This window comes from Schistocerca nitens, chromosome 11 (genome assembly GCF_023898315.1).
Source record: "Schistocerca nitens isolate TAMUIC-IGC-003100 chromosome 11, iqSchNite1.1, whole genome shotgun sequence".
NCBI classification, from domain to species: domain Eukaryota; kingdom Metazoa; phylum Arthropoda; class Insecta; order Orthoptera; family Acrididae; genus Schistocerca; species Schistocerca nitens.
The window spans coordinates 169,554,205-169,571,753 of NC_064624.1; the positions used below are offsets into that span (position 1 = coordinate 169,554,205).

The 17,549-nt window shown below is 43.0% G+C and overlaps 1 protein-coding gene and 1 long non-coding RNA gene across 13 annotated transcripts in view; one reads left to right on the forward strand and one right to left on the reverse strand.

The window, feature by feature from the left end:
- Nucleotides 1-17,549, reverse strand: part of LOC126213498 (putative sodium-dependent multivitamin transporter) — a 1,462,669-nt gene that overhangs the window by 776,793 nt on the left and 668,327 nt on the right. For 4 of the 12 annotated variants that reach the window (XR_007541198.1, XR_007541196.1, XR_007541195.1 and 1 more), the window contains one exon: nucleotides 13,070-13,165. The exons of the other annotated variants lie outside the window; for them this stretch is intronic. The gene's annotated coding sequence lies outside the window, so the exon portion shown is untranslated. Of the gene's footprint in view, nucleotides 1-13,069; nucleotides 13,166-17,549 lie in introns of those variants that run through there. 12 annotated transcript variants of the gene reach the window in all.
- The window catches only part of LOC126213507 (uncharacterized), a 162,203-nt gene continuing 156,903 nt past the window's right edge, over nucleotides 12,250-17,549 (forward strand). Inside the window, exon 1 of the long non-coding RNA XR_007541206.1 lies at nucleotides 12,250-12,334. This is a non-coding gene — a long non-coding RNA (uncharacterized LOC126213507). The remainder of the gene's footprint in view (nucleotides 12,335-17,549) is intronic.

A 17,549-nucleotide genomic window follows, 5' to 3' on the forward strand; every position in this document is an offset into this window, starting at 1 on the left:
AACAGCTCAATGGAGAAGTGCATTTTCTACATATGATATTGTCTGTGTGTGTGTGTGTGTGTGTGTGTGTGTGTTGGCAATTGCCAAACACGCATTGCAATAACAATAATGGAAACCCATGTGCAGAAGAATTCATCCACACACACACGCCAATACAAACTGATTACAAAGTTCTGACTTGGAAACTTAGCTTCTCAGTTATTTCGGAAGTGGAAACACATTTATCTTCTTAAAACAACAATATTTCTAGCACATTTCTTTTAATTATAAGTACAAAAAACACTGCACATACATTCCTGCAGAACCACAAAACACACACACACACAGTATTAGGAACCTAAGGATGCACCAGCATGTCAAATTATTTTCCATTACCAGTTGCCATGTGCCACTACAATAAGACAGTCATACACTATCACATTACATTTTTATGTGCGGATAACTTAACAACAAGACATAGCCAATAATCAACAAACTACATTAGGAATGATTTAAATCAAGTTTTTCCTAAAGTGGCTCTTACTCCTTTCTGTTTGATACATCCCTATAAAGCTCATCAGTGTTCTTTCCCCAACCAATGGATATTCAAAAACCTCTATGTACAACTTCATGAGAGTTTTTTTTATTATTTATTTTTCATTTTTTATTTATTTATCTGTACATTTTGGTTGCCACGGTATCACAATAAATAGCAGCCTGCAAGAAATATCATGTGGAATAATCTGATAAAGGAAAGCTTTCAAAAAAGAAGGGGTTTTACCACAAGTATTTACCTTTGTGAATGATTTACTATGAGTTTTGAGTGTGATGTGTCTTTTACAGATATGAAAGATGAAAAGCTAGTGGAGAAGTAGGAGAGCAAAGGACAGACATGTTAGATATATGGAACCATCTTTAGATGGCAGAGATACCACTGCCTGTCAAGAGCAGCCAGGGTATTCCACCAACAGGATACACCCTTCAAACACCATTACGACATGCCACTACTCCTGCATTGGTCCTATAATTGATGGAGGTATGTTATGAACCATATTACAATGTCGTGAAGCCTGTTAGGATGTAAGATCAGTACACTGATCAAGGAACGTCTACACTATCAACCCAATACAGAAATGAAACACATGGCACAGGACATGAGATAATCCAAGAGAACCAACATTTGGTTCAAAGGTTACAGAAGAAGGCTGCCCTCAGTTCTTATGACATGGATCACCCAGTGTCAGAGGAATATGAGAAGATTAATTGGATACAATAGAAAATTTTCCCCAAATATGCCAATGGAGCAAAGTACAGCTTTCATATATTAATTCCTCACAATTTATGTTACCCAAATTTTTTTTTTCTTATTTTAACACTTATCCAAAAGATTCCACTTGTATTGGCAAGTTCTTGGCCTCACACAACTTCCCTTAATCTGCACAAGTCATCTTTATGAAATGATATGCTTTTGATTGTTTTACTATTGCAACAAACATTTTCAACAAAGAGTTCAGCATTACACAATACCGCCCAGCTCCTGGCCACATAAGTGTAATCAGTGAGCTTCCAACAAATTTGCCTACAGTAATAATTAGGACTTCGAGTACAAAGTAGTGGATCTTTCTCGTGAGTTTTAGCCACTTGTGTCCTCACATTTCAACGGAACTCACATAAACACAAGTATGGCAACACAAGACCGCCTGGTTTGGTAACAGCACTACATAACAGCTAACAGTTCCAGACAAAGATCCAGCTGAGGTAACTGCATTTCTGTTGAGCCAATGCTCTGTTTTAGACTGAGTGTAGTATAATAGGTTGGTAGATGGAGTTGGAGTGAAACCTGCAGTTTTAAAGAGAATTCTGTTCAAATGTTGGGAGGATCCTCGGCAAGCAAACTGGGAATTAGTGGGAGGCACAGGGAAGCCAACATATGGGTCAGGGAACAGTGGGAAATGGGAAACCTGTTTATGAAAACAAAATGAAATGGAGGTGGGTGGGACATGTAGCTACACAAATGAGTAGATGACATTAGAAAATGACAAGCAGCAGCAGTAGGAATGGATGTGGGTGAAAATTTGTAAGGTGTGGCAAAGTGAAGAGGCAGCTTTTATTTAGAAGTGGGTGTCAAATGGATGGTGATGAAGAATGAAGGTGAGGACTGATGGTCAGGGGCAATGGCGGAGAGTAATGACAGTCTTAAATAACTGCTAAAAGCGGGTAAGTTCTCAGTATTTGTGACAGTATTTATGAAACTTAATATTCCATTTTTTAAATTTTTTTCTTGAGATTTAATTAATTCGAAACAAACTACATGCACAGTACACTCAAGCAGGGACTCATCTCATTTTCTGCTATTAAAAGAAGGGTTTTCATGTTTAAATGTGTCCCTAAGATCCTTGAAGATGACCCACCTTAAGTACATCTGAGAAAACCAGTATCACAGTAGCCACAGCTGAAACCCAAAATTTTCATCACCCAGTTACATCTCTAATCCACAGTTAGAGTGGTTAAAAAAATCCCGTCTCCAAAAAGTTTATGGCAGAAAGAGTTTCTGTCATCTGACACAGGTTATTTTTGTGAGAAAGCTAGCATGAGCTCAAAGTCACTCATTGTTTCACTACCTGACCATCATAGCTTACCTTCAACCCAACAGAGGCCATTTTTCCCCCAAATCAGGATTTCTCATTAATTTCCTTTGCGAAGAATCTAGTTGTCATAGTACCAAATGACTAGGATACAGTCATTACTTCCTCTATACAATATCTGGTACCCTTCAGTATCTGTAATATAGAGTAGTCCTCCATGTGGGAGGAAGCTGTTGCTCAGCCTTTCACGTGCCCGGTGAAAAAACATGACAACCACAAAATATTGAGAATGTATGCAGCTACAGTATGTGCCAGAACTGCTAGGCATATCTTCGAGATCTATTGCACTGTGGAACAAATTGAAGTCTCTTCAACTGTTTACCAGAAAGAGATCGAAATGATCAAGTCAGAAGCCCACCTCAAAATCATCTCTCCTTTCTCAACCCAAAACTTCAACACAGTGATAGGTGGGGGCAGTAATTTTTGAGAACAATTTTCTTGAACAGTAGTTTTCCTCAGTACTTTAAAATGTACATAAACAGTCTCGACCACAAGAACCGTTATTTTTGTGGTTGCTAGTTTCCTTCCGTTACTATCTGATGGTAGGTGGTATGTACTCCACAAAACTCCGTAGTTGACATTAATGCAGTTTGTAATGCCTGCTCTGTTCTCTGCCAACACCTGTCAGCATTATATGTTGTCTGAAGGTGGTCAGTAACTGACAGAAACCGGTAACCACAAAAATAAAGTTTCTTGCAGTCGAGACTGTTTATGTTCATTTCTAAGCTCTGGGACAAGCAGAAAATCGACCAAAGTTGGTAGTGAGTGAGTCTGACAACACTAGTTGGGAGGCGACATAAATGGCAGAGTTTTCTGCATTTCTAATGTAATTTTTGTTTTTCTAGGAACTTGATATGTTCCAAGCATGATTTTCTGATAAGAGACACTCATCACTGAGGACTGTATTTTATTAGAATATTTATTTTTGTTAGGACACAAATTACATTACTTGAGATGCCAAAGGCACATTGCTAGTAGGATTAGGAAGTAACATACAAAATGTAATGGAGACGAGACAGCAGACAGTAAGATTGAGAAGATTTTAGTTGCTGGCAAATCTTTGGGGTTGTACTTTCGTGGTCCACAAATGTTTTCGGCCCTGACATGTCATATAGAGCAGAGTCAGATATCTCCACAGCTGCTTCTGATTCTGCCATGTCTTGCTGAGAGTCAGGTCAGGCATGTGACACGAATATTGTGAAAAAGGGGCATGGTATGTGTTTTAATGTTATTGACAGACATAATCACCATCAAAGATGAAACTTAACTATTGATTCTTTGGAGCAACTGTTCATCAAGAAATTAATAGTGTACAAACAACAGCAGAATTAGTTCACATCATTGACCAAAGTGTCCCTGCATAACATTGGTATTTAAAATAGTGACAATGCATCTCTGCCATTGTTTAAAACATGCACCAAAGCCAGTTTTGAATAGGGGTTCAGTATTTTGCTTCTTGACCCACAGTTTTAAAGCTGATTTTATGTCATCCATGAACCAAGCGTGTGGTCATGCTGCAGTCAACATTGGCTGTGTGTGGTATTGCGTGAAAGAGTCGGGTTACAGAGAAACATATACTGCTGTGCCAACATGTGTCACAGATGTCAATAGAGGATGTGTTGTTGAAGTGATTCACAGTGACAGACATGGTGACAAAAATAGGTTAAGAAGCAAAAGTGTGATTTTTTTTTTGCCCCCAAATTTGTTTTGATGCCTGGGTTCAATGATGGTGCAAATGTGTATAAATGCGTGGTAACTATGCTGCATAGTTGTGTTGTCTAGAGGGCTATTATCTTTAACAATTCCAGTGCTGTATGTTCATTATTAAATATTTTTATCAATCCACATACCACTAAGTCTCATGGCTTCTTTTCTGTTAAAATCATCCACGTATTTATGTACTCCAATGGCTTCTCTATATGGCTGTGGACAACATTTCATCACTGTATATGAAATATTTGTATTTATATTTCTTTCCAATGCCTAACTCTTCATTCGGCAAAAGAAAGTGGCACCAGTAGCATCTCTGAAGATGTCAAAACACAGCTCTGGACAAAATGCGAGACCTAAAACGTTAACCACACAAGTTGGAAGATTCGTTAGCAACTATGACAACTGCCCATGAAAGCATTAACTGTGTGCTGAGCAGGTTTTGCCACTGTCTTGAAAAACTATTTTTGACGGGGGATAGTTTTGTAACCCACACCTATTTCAGTGTTGGTGCAATCAGTGTACCCCCTGCAAATCCTATAGCCACTCAGTGGGAACTGAAGACAGTGTTAACTAGTGGACAGATTACCAGAGACTTAGAGACAGGATGCAACTTTAATGAAAGACAGAGGGGCTATATATTGAAAGATGTCCGGCCAAGGGATAACGACATGCGGAATGTGATGGCGGTGGTGCCAAATTGTGGAGGATGATGTAATACTTTACATTAAAAAATAAATCGGCCTGACATTTATTTGGATGCTGTTGGTCCCTTTGCCACATTTTCCAAAATATGAAGTGATGACAGTTTTGGATGGATTATATAACTAGTGGAATACAAAAATAAAACCACATAGGATTCAGAAGAGGTTCTAGGCAGTGGATGCACATACAGGTAAAGTAGTAAACATTGTGGCTAATTTTTGCAGCTCTGTACTTCAGTCTGCAATGCAATGTTGTCACTGTTTTTCATCACAGCCAGAATTTCTTTGAACACAATTTGTGTCCAAAACTTACTGTGTTTTGCAGTAAAAAATGAACACAGTCTGTGGAATTTGAGTGGTTGGTAACAGTGTACCTCGCACATTTTCACTCAGTGTTGGCCTGTGGCATAATCTTCACTCATTCATTAATTCACATACTTTGTACGGTAAATCCCATCATAGTGGAGAGCCTGCAGCAATGTGTGGCGGCAGCACCGTCCAACGCACGAGGGGCTGAACTACGGCACTGCCGACACAAGCAGGGGCAGCTGTACCGTTACGCGGAATTTCGGCAACGGTGCGTCGCACACCGGACCGCACGGGAACAAAGCTGCCCCAGTGCGAGCTAGTCGACGTGACGCGACACACGTCTCCCCAGTTCTTCCGCCGCGGACCACGTGCGTCGAGTCAACGTGACTCCGCCGTAAACGCGTACGCGCGGTCGCAAACGCAGTCGCCGTTCAATTGCCCTTCGTTTCTTCGCGGACGTTACGGCGCCTCCTGTCGCGCCAGGAGCAGAACATTCGGTGACGTGGCCTTTTGCCTCGCTCGGTCCACGCGGTCGCGCCACGGCTCGTCACTGGAGTGTACACCCTCCGGGATCGGTGACCGAGCCGTGCCGCCAGTGCAACGCACCCGTATAGACGAACATCAGCGAAGATTGTTATGTGACATTTATTGTAGCTGTAGGAAAAATGTGTCCAGTCTCGAAACCGCTCTAGTCGTTCATTGCCACAAAGCCTCTCCCATGAGCATAGTGCGTGGGCGCGGCGATAAACGCCGGTTCACTGCACATGAGCGACTGTAAGCGGAGATACTACACGTTCCCGCTTCACTGGGTTCCACGTCTCTCGTACCGACGAACGTTCGTCACCACGTAGTTTTGCACTAGCTGGTGCAGGTCGGCATCCGATGCGGGTGCGGGAGGCGCTTGCCGCCACGGAGGTGGGGGAACGGAGTCGTAAGCTGCCGCAGCCGCGGTGCTAGGCGCCGTTGTCAGCGCGTCGTGCACCCTGTCGGCCAAGTTAGCGACGGCGTCCAGCTGCATCTCCGTCTGTGCGGCTATCACTGCCTGCACCTGGGCTGGGAGGCTGCGCACCCAGATAGTGCGCAACAGCGAATCTGGCACCATATCGGACTGCGCGAGGCTCCGCAAGTGGCGCAGGAACTGCGAGGGCCTCCGATCGCCGCATTCCTCTTGCCGCAGCAGTTGGTGCACTCGCTGTTCCTCTGACGACGAAATCCGCCGGATCAGCTCTTCCTTGAGCCGTTTGTAGCTCGACTGCGTCGGCGGGGCGGTGATTATATCCCGCACTTCGGCCGCATAGTTCTGGTCCAGCTGGCTCACTACGTGCCCAAATTTCGCCAAGTCGCAGGTCACGTGGTTGCTCATAAATACCGCCTCAACCTGGCTGAACCACATTACAGGGTCGCGCGGCCAAAAGGGAGGCAGCCTGATCAATGCCCGTCCAGCGCTTGTCGGCGTTCCGGCGGTCGTAGGAGGCGTCGGTGTGGCGGGGATTTGCGCGCCAACTGTGGCGGCAGCACCGTCCAACGCACGAGGGGCTGAACTACGGCACTGCCGACACAAGCAGGGGCAGGGGCAGCTGTACCGTTACGCGGAATTTCGGCAACGGTGCGTCGCACACCGGACCGCACGGGAACAAAGCTGCCCCAGTGCGAGCTAGTCGACGCGACGCGACACACGTCTCCCCAGTTCTTCCGCCGCGGACCACGTGCGTCGAGTCAACGTGACTCCGCCGTAAACGCGTATGCGCGGTCGCAAACGCAGTCGCCGTTCAATTGCCCTTCGTTTCTTCGCGGACGTTACGGCGCCTCCTGTCGCGCCAGGAGCAGAACATTCGGTGACGCGGCCTTTTGCCTCGCTCGGTCCACGCGGTCGCGCCACGGCTCGTCACTGGAGTGTACACCCTCCGGGATCGGTGACCGAGCCGTGCCGCCAGTGCAACGCACCCGTATAGACGAACATCAGCGAAGATTGTTATGTGACATTTATTGTAGCTGTGGGAAAAATGTGTCCAGTCTCGAAACCGCTCTAGTCGTTCATTGCCACAAAGCCTCTCCCATGAGCATAGTGCGTGGGCGCGGCGATAAACGCCGGTTCACTGCACATGAGCGACTGTAAGCGGAGATACTACACGTTCCCGCTTCACTGGGTTCCACGTCTCTCGTACCGACGAACGTTCGTCACCACGTAGTTTTGCACTAGCTGGTGCAGGTCGGCATCCGATGCGGGTGCGGGAGGCGCTTGCCGCCACGGAGGTGGGGGGACGGAGTCGTAAGCTGCCGCAGCCGCGGTGCTAGGCGCCGTTGTCAGCGCGTCGTGCACCCTGTCGGCCAAGTTAGCGACGGCGTCCAGCTGCATCTCCGTCTGTGCGGCTATCATTGCCTGCACCTGGGCTGGGAGGCTGCGCACCCAGATAGTGCGCAACAGCGAATCTGGCACCATATCGGACTGCGCGAGGCTCCGCAAGTGGCGCAGGAACTGCGAGGGCCTCCGATCGCCGCATTCCTCTTGCCGCAGCAGTTGGTGCTCTCGCTGTTCCTCTGACGACGAAATCCGCCGGATCAGCTCTTCCTTGAGCCGTTTGTAGCTCGACTGCGTCGGCGGGGCGGTGATTATATCCCGCACTTCGGCCGCATAGTTCTGGTCCAGCTGGCTCACTACGTGACCAAATTTCGCCAAGTCGCAGGTCACGTGGTTGCTCATAAATACCGCCTCAACCTGGCTGAACCACATTACAGGGTCACGCGGCCAAAAGGGAGGCAGCCTGATCAATGCCCGTCCAGCGCTTGTCGGCGTTCCGGCGGTCGTAGGAGGCGTCGGTGTGGTGGGGATTTGCGCGCCAACTGTGGCGGCAGCACCGTCCAACGCACGAGGGGCTGAACTACGGCACTGCCGACACAAGCAGGGGCAGCTGTACCGTTACGCGGAATTTCGGCAACGGTGCGTCGCACACCGGACCGCACGGGAACAAAGCTGCCCCAGTGCGAGCTAGTCGACGCGACGCGACACACGTCTCCCCAGTTCTTCCGCCGCGGACCACGTGCGTCGAGTCAACGTGACTCCGCCGTAAACGCGTACGCGCGGTCGCAAACGCAGTCGCCGTTCAATTGCCCTTCGTTTCTTCGCGGACGTTACGATGCCTCCTGTCGCGCCAGGAGCAGAACATTCGGTGACGCGGCCTTTTGCCTCGCTCGGTCCACGCGGTCGCGCCACGGCTCGTCACTGGAGTGTACACCCTCCGGGATCGGTGACCGAGCCGTGCCGCCAGTGCAACGCACCCGTATAGACGAACATCAGCGAAGATTGTTATGTGACATTTATTGTAGCTGTAGGAAAAATGTGTCCAGTCTCGAAACCGCTCTAGTCGTTCATTGCCACAAAGCCTCTCCCATGAGCATAGTGCGTGGGCGCGGCGATAAACGCCGGTTCACTGCACATGAGCGACTGTAAGCGGAGATACTACACGTTCCCGCTTCACTGGGTTCCACGTCTCTCGTACTGACGAACGTTCGTCACCACGTGTTTTTTTTTAGCCTCAGATCACGTCGGGGTCACCAGTGAAGCGGGAACGTGTAGTATCTCCGCTTACAGTCGCTCATGTGCAGTGAACCGGCGTTTATCGCCGCGCCCACGCACTATGCTCATGGGAGAGGCTTTGTGGCAATGAACGACTAGAGCGGTTTCGAGACTGGACACATTTTTCCTACAGCTACAATAAATGTCACATAACAATCTTCGCTGATGTTCGTCTATACGGGTGCGTTGCACTGGCGGCACGGCTCGGTCACCGATCCCGGAGGGTGTACACTCCAGTGACGAGCCGTGGCGCGACCGCGTGGACCGAGCGAGGCAAAAGGCCGCGTCACCGAATGTTCTGCTCCTGGCGCGACAGGAGGCGCCGTAACGTCCGCGAAGAAACGAAGGGCAATTGAACGGCGACTGCGTTTGCGACCGCGCATACGCGTTTACGGCGGAGTCACATTGACTCGACGCACGTGGTCCGCGGCGGAAGAACTGGGGAGACGTGTGTCGTGTCGCGTCGATTAGCTCGCACTGGGGCAGCTTTGTTCCCCTGCGGTCCGGTGTGCGACGCACCATTGCCGAAATTCCGCGTAACGGTACAGCTGCCCCTGCTTGTGTCGGCAGTGCCGTAGTTCAGCCCCTCGTGCGTTGGACGGTGCTGCCGCCACAAATGCGCGCTGATATGAGTCACGGATCACCAGGCAGAAGCAGCCACTCTAGGAAACATCCACAAAGCGCACTCACTACCAATTGAGGCTCTGTCGCAGAGTAGCAGAGGCCAAAAAAGTACTTAGTCTATAGTGAGAATATTGAGTAAAGTGGAAAAACCAACATCAACAGATAAACATATGTTCACTCTTTTGTCTTATCTGAGGTAAATAATAATGAATTTAGGACAAACAGCCAAAATACTAGAAGTAAAAATGCTTTTCATGTAGACTATGAATCCTGACTGGGGTTTGGGACTGAGTTTTATGTTTTGGTGAAAATGTTTTTGGAAGGTTGTCAACAGACATCAGGTAGAGAACTGTAAATCTCCAAATATTCAAAACTAAGGTGCAGTGGTACCATCACACTTACAGGTTATCAGAACAATGGAGTTTTAAATGCCCTAACACTGATAATTAGTCGGGTTTAACTACGGTCTAACACATACAGTCATGACATTCCAACTCATTTTTGTTATATATTGCAACAGCAGCATTCCAAGCCAACAGAAAGCTACGTTTACAAATATGGTATCAGACTAGTGCAAACAGTATCATTTATGTTGATTTCTAACAGTTTTTACAATAGGGAACTTCATGTACTGCTGTAAAAATAAGCACTAACTAAGAAAGAAAAAGAAGGAAGAGTGGGCGAGACCACATTTGTCTTTCTTTAGTTTCCTAAGGGCCTTGGGAGGTATAAAACAGTCCGTTACAGAATAGTTTGTTTATAGTTCCCTTATAGCCTACAGATATTTGCTGAAGCATGTTTTTTTTTTTTTCTTTAACCCTTAACCCAAAAAAATAGTCTCTCAGACCCATCATTCATTTTAAACATTCATTCTAAAACATGTAGCGTGTAAAGCAACATTCAACAATGAGCGTGACTTTGTCAGCCTAGCAATAAGACATATTATTTAGAAGTTAGTGTAAAATTCAGTGCCTGTGTGACCACGTTTCACATTATGTGTAATAATTAGGTAGGTCCAATACACTGCATGTTTCTAGTTACTACATATTTTGCTTTCAGTTGCTATTTTGGAAATTCTTATTTCATAGCATTTTATTGTATGTGTGAATTTGTTATTTTTTACTTCAGCATGCAGCAACTTTCTAAGAATAAGATTTATGCAGTTGAACCAAAGAAGACGAAGAGGAAAATGGGAAAAATGATAACATTTTTGATGATTCTAATGCCGATTCTGACTTCAGTAGCTGATGGTCACCATGAAACAGGAGTGATACTGGTGAAGACAATCAACGCTTTACTGGAAGGAGAGCCTGTTGTGAATTGTACCACAGCTAATTACTCACAGCAAACGCAGTAATTTTATGGCAAAGATAATTTCAAGTAGAAACATTCGGTCTGTTACAGCAAGAAAAACAGCTCAGCATAATATTTTGGAAAGAAGAATGGTTCTGCTAAAAGCAAAAATCGAATTCTGGTGCAAATGCCTATTAAATCTCAGACACAGGAGAATTTATTTGATGACACCTTAGAGGCATACCAAATGATAGAAGGGAAAAGAAGAAGATGTGTATAATGTACCCAGCATAAAAAAAAGAACTGGTGGTCTCATAAGTGCATCAATCGTGCTCAGCCAACATTCATGGAATGCAATAGGAAGATGTGCATTGAGTGTGAAAAAGTTCTCTGAATTGCTTTTGTTTGCATTTTCTGCAATCTTTCATTTATACTCATGAACATCGTGATTGATGTCACAATATTAAATCATTTCAAGATTCTTACTAAATGACTGCACACATGTTTTGTATTCATTTTGAATACTGTAAGTTCTCAATAGTATTGCATCTACTCGTAATATGAAACAGTTGACTATTCACTTAATTTTTGTCAGCTAATGTGGGGATATGTGATAACAATATTACAAGCTTTAGGAGACATGTTTCTTGTTACATACTTGAGAGATGTTTTGGGTTAAGGTCTTAAGAACAAAAAGTACTAGTAAACAGCAGAAGAACTGACTTTTTGCAGAAAGACACCCATGTTGAGTATCTACTCAACGATGTTAACTTTTTTCATTACAGTTGCAATCAAATCAGAGAATATGTAATGTAGGAAAGCTGTTTGGAACGCAATACCTGCATTATTTAATGTACTACATATGCCTCCACAGATGCAGCTGAAGGTGAAACCACACAGACATTACAATAAAATGTCAAAAGCAATAATCCTGCAGGCTTTCTCGCTGCAATGTGCACTAGTGTTGTTCCAGCTTGCAGACGGTAACAGTTCCCACAGCAATGAATATCATGACCGTATATGTTAAACTGTGCTTTAACTTTAATGTTCTGTAGGCAGCTGACACTGTTCTGTGCAAATTTACACAAAACTATTAGATAAAAACAGCAGCTAGTAGTATGATAAGAAGATCAGTAATTTCCTTTAAAAAATAATAGTGTTGCTAATGTCCAACTACATTCTGCCAAACAAAATTCTAGAAACTGAATACAAAACAATTAAGTGTTTCTCGAGTCAAATATTTGGATAAATTGTTCTAGGAACTAGTTTTGAAAACAGTATGGATGTAGCCCACTGACAAAGTATTTAAAATGGGCAAAGAGGCACTGAGGAAATATAGAAGAGAAGAAAGTAATAACAAATTATTTTGTTAAAAAAAGGATGGGTGAAGGAGCAAACAAGGAGATTCTAAATAAGATCAGTATTTCTTCACATGTAAAAATATGCACTAAACTTCTATGGGATATTAAAAGAATGGAGTCAACCAGATTAACCAGGTAAGTTGTGGAGCTCTACAAAACCAGCAGTAAAGCTAGAATACAGACAATGGAACTTGTCATGACAGTAAAGATGACGAAAAAAGCAGGGATAACACAACAGCCAATGTTCGACAAATTTCATGTCTCTACCCACACCTTTTAATGAATACTTTAACTCACTCCATACCCCTAATGTGGAACCAGAACAAAATGTGTGAATGAATGGATGAAAAACATGTTTACCACTAAATTCTTTTTACACTGTACAAGTTGAACCCACTTTAGAAATACCATATTTGTTGATTTCTTTGCCATTTATGCAATATGTGTTTGTATAAGTTCAGCTGTGACGGAAGTGGTGCAGATAGCAATGCAGTTCTATTTAAACTGATGCATTATTCAAAAGAGTGAAGTACAGATGCAGCTTGATTTTGAATTACTCAATTTAACATAGGAGCCAAAAATCAGCTGACAGTGGGTGAGTGAATGATGAAATAAAGAAACATACATATTTAAAAAAAATTTAAAGCTGATATGGCAAAATGGTTTTAACCTTAAAAAAATTTACTTTGGCAAGGAACCCATACACACAAGACAAGACAGATTATTTTAAAGTGTAATGTGCTCTAGAAAAATAATTACAGTGCAGCAAATATGATGGAATATTTACATGTGCAAATTTTGTGATTGGTTTGTATCTGTGACCTTTTATAGGCAACTAGTTTTATTTTGGAAGCATCTTTTCTATGCCATTCAACAATATTATTCAGCCATCTTTACACCATTCAATGCCTCCACCCTCCTGTAATATTGTTCTTCATCACACGATTACTGATTTCCTGGTCAGAACTTTTTCCAATATTGTAATAATTATTGTCATACTTTTGCTCAGTTTACCAGGTAAGCAATTGCCCATATTTAATAAGTCCACTGAAATGTTACATTTGTAAAAGTTTCTACACTGCGCAGTATTGCATCCCCAGTTAACTTCAGCAACATTTTTCTGCCTCATATAATCTCTCCCACTCTCTTTGGCTGCTTCTGTCGAGACTTCATGCACCTATAAAACTGATTTTGCAGCGCTTCATTATTTGCAGCAATTCAGCTGAACAGAAGAGAACTGAGAATAAAAAGCAAAGCTATTACAAACTGAGGAATACTGAGTGTTTATATTTTTTTTTCCTTTTTTACAAAACTAGAAAATAAATAGACCAAATTTTTGCAGCCTCTGTAGAGAAGGCTGGAATGTCTCAGGCTGGGAACCCACAGATCAGCACCTGCAACACAATAACAGGAAAAACAGCAGTCACACATACTGGATTTCAAACATTCAGTTTACGTGGTTGTGGGAAACATACATGCTGTGTAAAGGGAAATTAAAGAAACCTTTGGAAAAGCTCAGAGGGCAAACTCATATTTAGCAAAGAAAGGAAGGCTGAAATGTGGAAGAAATATACAGAGGCAGTAGATGAACATGATATGGGAGATATGACATTGTGAGAAGAGTCTGACAGAGCATTGAAAGATGTAAGTGAAACCAAGGCACTTGGAAATAGATGAAATTCCCGCAGAAACACTGAGCTCCTTGGAAGAGTCAGCCATGACAAAACTATGCTGCCTGGTGTTCAAGACATATGATACAGGTGAAATACCCACAAACATCAAGAAAAATTTTATAACTGCTATTTCAAAAAAGGCAAGCGACAGGTTTGAAGGCAAATGACAGGTGTGATAATACTGAACCATAAGTTTAAAAATTCATGACTGCAAACTACTGGCAAATTATTTATAGAAGAATGTAAAGAATCATACAAGCCAAATTGGAGGAGAATATTCTCTTTGAAGTTGCTAAGACAGCAGGAATAAACTTCAGGATGCATAAGATTACACTCTGTAAAGAAACCAGAGTATAGTTATAGGAATTAAAAGGTGTGAGAGGAATGAGTCAGGGTTGCAGCAAACCAGACTGCAGTTACAAGAACTAAAGGACACAAAAGGAATGAGACCAGGTTGTAGGCTATCTCCCAAGTTACTCAGTTTGTACATTGAGCAACAGAAAACGAAACCAGACAATTTTGGACAGGGAATTAAAATTTAGGGAGCAGACAAAAAATCGAAGTTTATTGATAACATCATAATTGTATCAGAGACAGCAAAGGACTAGGAGAATCAGTCGAATGGAGTGGATAATGCCTTCAGAAGAGGTTACAAGGTGAACACCAACAAAAGGAGTCAGGAATATTTTATTAGGAAATGAGACACTGAAAGCTACAGATGAGTTTTGCTATTTGGGCAGCAAAATAACCAAAGCAGAGACGATTTAAAATGTAAATAGGATGATAAGTTTTCCCGAAAAAGAGAAATTTATTAACATCAAATACAAATTTAAGTGTTACGTCAGTCTGTTCTGAAAGTATCTCTCTTAAGTTCCGCCCTGTATAGAAGTTTAATGTCAATGATATCGACTTCTGGGAAGAGAGATGGTGCTAGACTAATGTGGAGGTACAGAACCAAATTATGGAAAAAAAAGAAATTTATTGCACAACTTGACAGAAAGAGTAGTTTGACTGAGAGGACTTAAATCCTGAGGCAGCAATGAATTGTTGGAGGGGAGTGTCTGCAGGGGGGGGATTGTAGAGCTTTGCGGCAGAAATAAGGCTGATAACAGCGTAATCTCAGTCTCTTTTACAATGAGAAGATATGTTGCATATTTTATACTATTTACACTATATTGAGTCATACATAATTGAAATTCATATCTACATCTACATCCATATTCTGCAATCCACTGTGAGGTGCGTGGCAGAGGATACATTGTATTGTACCAGTTATTAGGCTTTCTTCCTGTTCCGTTCATGTATGGAGTGCGGGAAGAATGATTGAATGCCTCTGAGCATGCAGTAATTATTCTAATCTTATCCTCAACAGTCCCTGTGTGAGTTATACATTTGGGATTGTACTATATCCCTAGAGTAATCATTTAAAGCTGCTTCTTGAAACTCTGTCAGTAGACATTCTGGGGAAACTTTACATCTGTCTTTGAGAGTCTTCCAGTTTAGGTCCTTCAGTATCTCTCTGACAATCTTCCACGGATTAAACAAACCTGTGATTATTTGAGCTGCCCTGCTCTGTATACAGGGTGACAACTATGGAACTATATGAAAAAAAGTTACATTAGTTACAAACTATGGCATGCATACACTTTATTCAACATGTAAATGTCACTACAGATATTTGGATTTAGGTTATGACATGTTTGATATATCTGCCAACATTGGCAATGATGTGGCGCAGATGAATAGCGAAATTGTACACGACATGTTGAATTGTCTGAACATTGATGCTGTCGATGACCTCCGAAATGGCGTTTTCCAGCTCGGCAATGGTTTTGGGGTTATTGTGTACTCCTTGTCTTTAATATAGCCCCACAAAATGCAGTCACATGTTTTCAGATCCAGAGAATCTGGATGAGGGGAATGTAGCCTGTGCCAGTGGCCTCTGGGTACTCCAGAGCCAGAATGGGGTCCCCAAAGTGCTCCTCCAGGGCATCAAACACACTCCTGCTTCCGTGGGGTTAGGTTCTGTCATGCATGAACCACCTCTTGTCAAAATAAGGATCATTTTAGATAATGGTGACAAAATCGTCTTACAAAACATTCACATACTGTTAGGTAGTTACTGTGCCAGCAAGAGATATGGCAAGAATTGTTCCACTACTGGACATTGCACAACACACAGACACCCACTGAAGGTGAAGAGACTTCTCGATAATGAAATGCAGATTCTCAGTCCCCCCAAATGCACCAGTTTTGCTTATTGACAGACTCGTCTAAATGAAAATGCGCTTTTCCGTTAAACCGAACAATATTCAGATCAAAGTCCTGTTTGTCAATTCTGTGGACAATAGTGCTGATGAAACACAACCACTGTTCCATACCCTTGGGGCTTAACGGCTGACGGGTTTGAATTTTGTACGGTTGGTTCCCACCTGTTGTGCAGCTCATCTGATCAATTTGCTGTGGCCGGTTTGAAACACAGCATGCATATTCTTGAAGTTTTCGGCCTTTTTGGATGACCAATATTGCCGACACTGTCCTCACAACACTACCCATTCTCTCAAACTTGCAAATCAAATTGTTGATTGTTAGCACACTTGGACCAGTTGTCTTCAGCTTGAACTATTTCCTTCGGACCACAGTTGGGGTGCTATTGCTCGTATGGTAAGCCTTTACAAGCGCTATACACTCAGGCACACTGTGCTGTGACATTTTCGCATGCAAATGGTGAAAGGCATGTGTGAATTCACATACCAATTCCCATCATGCCCTGCAGCCAACCATGTAGTTTGAACATCCTAACGCAAGCCATTCAGAATTTGATGATGATTTTATTTCATATAGTTCAATAGCTGTCAGAATGTACGTTCAATATCTCCTGTTAGTCCTGTCTGGTATGGCTCCCACACTTGAGCAATATTCTTGAACGAGCCACACAAGTGATTTGAAAGCAATCTCCTTTGTAGACTGAATGCACTTCCACAGTATTCTACCAACGAAGCAAAGTCTAACAGCTGCTTTATCCACAAATGAGCCTGTATGAACATTCCATTACATATCCCTACAAATTGTTACAACCAGGTATTTGTATGAGCTGGCCAATCTGAACTGTGGCTCATTGATATTATAGTAATAGGATAATGAGTTTTTTTCATTTTGTCGTGTGCAAAATTTTACATTTTTGAACATTTAGAGAAAGTTGCCAATCTCTGCACCACACTGAAATCTTATCAAGATCTAACTGAATATTTATAAAATATTTATCCCACTTTCTTTCAGATAGTACTTCATTATAGATAACTGGGCACAGTTTTTTGTTTGAGGGATCTACGATAGATTACAATTAGAAGATGGGCTCTCAGCCACAAATTCAGTATAGACTCTGACAGGGATTCAATCGGGCCTGGAGCTTTGTTCAGTTTTAACAATCTCAGCTATTTCTTAACACCACTGACACTAATACTTCTTTCAATCATCTTTTCAATGGTACAAGGACTAAAGTTGAGCAATTCTCCTGGGTTTTCCTTTGCAAAGGAAATTTGAAAATGTAGTTAAGCATTTCAGCTTTTGCTATGCTACCCTCAATTTCAGTTCCTGTCTCATTCACTACGGCTGGACGCTAACTTTGTGCATTAACAGCCTTTACATAGGAACAGAATTTCTTTGGTTTCTGTGAA